Source organism: Girardinichthys multiradiatus, chromosome X, assembly GCF_021462225.1.
Source record: "Girardinichthys multiradiatus isolate DD_20200921_A chromosome X, DD_fGirMul_XY1, whole genome shotgun sequence".
Taxonomy (NCBI): Eukaryota; Metazoa; Chordata; class Actinopteri; order Cyprinodontiformes; family Goodeidae; genus Girardinichthys; species Girardinichthys multiradiatus.
Genome location: NC_061817.1, coordinates 9,287,275 through 9,290,210, shown reverse-complemented (window position 1 = coordinate 9,290,210; position 2,936 = coordinate 9,287,275).

Genomic DNA, 2,936 nt, shown 5'->3' with positions numbered 1-2,936 from the left:
ACATGTCTCCTTCCCATAGAGTTGATTAGGTTGTCTATGTGATTGTCACTGCTGGATGTGAAACTAACTTTTTGTGTCTGCTAACATGTTTTTAAACTGATCTTTGAAATGTACACAGAAAGAGTCAAAAATATACACAATTCAACCATTTTCACTTCAGTTATTTAGCTCTTTAATAAACTGAATCCCATTATTAGAACATCATTTTAATAACATACAGTGATGGGATGCGTCACTTTCTCCAGGGATGCACTGGGAGTCAGTCTGAAACACTGGCTTTACTCTGGATTTAAAATCTTACTGAAAGTGCCTGAATATTATAGTACAGAGTTATGTTGTGTAGTAGCCTACCCGTTGTTTGGATTATATTTCGGACTTTTCGCACACCTAGACACTGGATGACAGGAGCTCTCTACTACTGTCATCTTCTCTGTCAACGTAGGATGCAGAAGAGAAACAGGTAAGCAGCATAGTAGATCCAGCATGTTTGTTGTAGCAACAAGAGGAGAACAAATTGGCAAAAGGCCTGGCACTCTTCCTTTGTCACACACTTTCTGTTTGGTCTGACATTTAAGATGGTTAGTTTTGTCATTTAAGCACAAATAAATCACTTTCTTTTTCAAATACCAAAAAAGGACATTGATATGTGAACATTTCTTAATAAAGAACCAATTATTTAACAGTGTGGCCTGATTTGTTACATGACTGTAGCCAGCTGTCTTGGTTGACAAATTACACCTAATCTACTATTAGAGATATTTGGTAACAATGTACTATGACTAGACAGCTTCTGCATCACTGCTCCTTTTAACAGATTAACAGATGGAGAATTAGATAAGAAGGACTGAGTCTGAACTATATTGATTTACAACAACAGCCTCCAGCACAATGTTTTTATCAGACACTGACCGCTACTGCATGATCAAAGTGGAAACACAAACAGACAAGTGACAAGAAAACATGGCACTGTCATTTGTTGCCAAATGGCAGAATTCAGTTACTCCTTAGAATCAGAATCAGCTTAGATTTACCAAGTTTGTGCCCACAAACGAGGAATTTGACTTTGGTTACACTTTGCTCTCAATGAGGACATTTTCAATGTAAAATGGGAAGTAAAAATAAAAGCTTTTAAAAAAAAGTATATATAGTGTTTTGCAAAAGAGAAATGTATAGTTAAATTAGTGTAAATATGCATGATGTTGATCTGGGTACTCTGACTGTTTAGTGTTTCTCATAGAGACAGCCTGGGGGAGGAAACTGCCTATGTGGCGATAGGTTTTTGCAAACAGTGCTCTGCAGCCCTGACCTGAAGATAAAAGGACAGAGGCTGCCATCTTGGATGTTGATCCAAGATTAAGAGTGACCCCAGATAAAAAAGCCCATAACATAAAGAAGCATGGGAGGGGTGTAGTATGCTCAGTTTTAAATAATATCCTTCAGTTCTTGGGTCCCTGGTAAAGATGTGCACAAAAGCCTTAAGATCAACTGTTTTTATGGAGACGAGTCATCTCTGCAGTTTTCTAAACGAGTTTGTCACTGTCTCAGGAGTTAAACACTTTTAAATGGTTTCTCTGACTGTAGATATGAGCTAGATTAATATGAGTACATCAACACACCTGAATAAGATTTTCTCATCTTTCCTATTTTGAACAGACATTTACATTTATTTTATATATTTATATGGATTGTTATAAAAAATTATGACTATAAGGATTTCTCTGGCCATTTTCATATATTAATTTATTCATTTAATTTTAATAAAACTGATTGTTTGAATGGAGATTAGGTCAGATTTGATAGCTCCACCAGTGTTCTGACTCACCTGCTTTGAAGCAAAATGTTTTGCTTGCCATTGAAACTCTTCTCATACTTCAAATGACTTTTTATTTGAAATTTTGATTTTAAAAAAAGAGTCAACAACACGCTGAAGATTCTACAAATATATGAAAATTAAGATAATCTTCTATGGTTTTCAAGCTATGACACACAGGTGGTACTTGTGCTCTCTCTAGTGGTATGATGGGTTTTAAAAAGATTCTCTATGAACAAATAGATTATCCTTTTTAAGGGTAATTTTTAATTAATACTTGAATTTCAAAATATTTAATTAGTAGTTATGGAAAGACCTGTATTGGATTTAGAAGTATAGGCTATAGTATAGGCAAGATGTGGATACATCTGTGTGGTGGACCTTAAGGGTTCCAGCTGCAGTCCACACCTTGTGAATCACCCCCAAACTCTGGAATGGGCTATTCTTTACAATTTTCCTAAAGCTATAGGTATCTGTTGCTTATGCCCCCCTTTTAACCACACTTTTTCCTTCCACTAAACATTTCATTGCTAGAATATAGCCAGCTTCTTTTGCAGTGACCTTTTGTGGACATTACATTTCTGACTTAAAATCTGTATTTTAAATGTTCTTATGGAATAATCAAATTTTCTGGAAAAGGAATTTTGGGAATTCATCACCTGTAAACAATATTCGTCAATGTTAATAGAAGTAATCACTTGAACTATATCCCACGGAGTGTAATGAATCAATGAGTTTCACTTTTGAAATCTTAACTTTTTAATGCTTACTGTTTACGGTCTCCAATAAAAATGTACAAGTAACTTTTGTAATGGATACTTTCCAACTTTATTATTAAATCACAAAAGGCGTTTTTATGTTCTATAGAATAGGATGACAAAGAAAAGAAAAATCAATGGTCAGTCATTTTCTACCGCTTATTCCATAGTGGGTCACGGGGGAGCTGGTGCCTATCTCCAGCAGTCTATTGGCAAGAGGCAGGGTACACCCTGGACAGATCACCAGTCCACAGGGCAACACACAAACAACCATGCACACACTCATTCATACACCTAAGGGCAATTTAGAGTGACCAATTAACCTAACAGGCATGTCTTTGGACTGTGGGAGGAAGCCAGAGTACCCG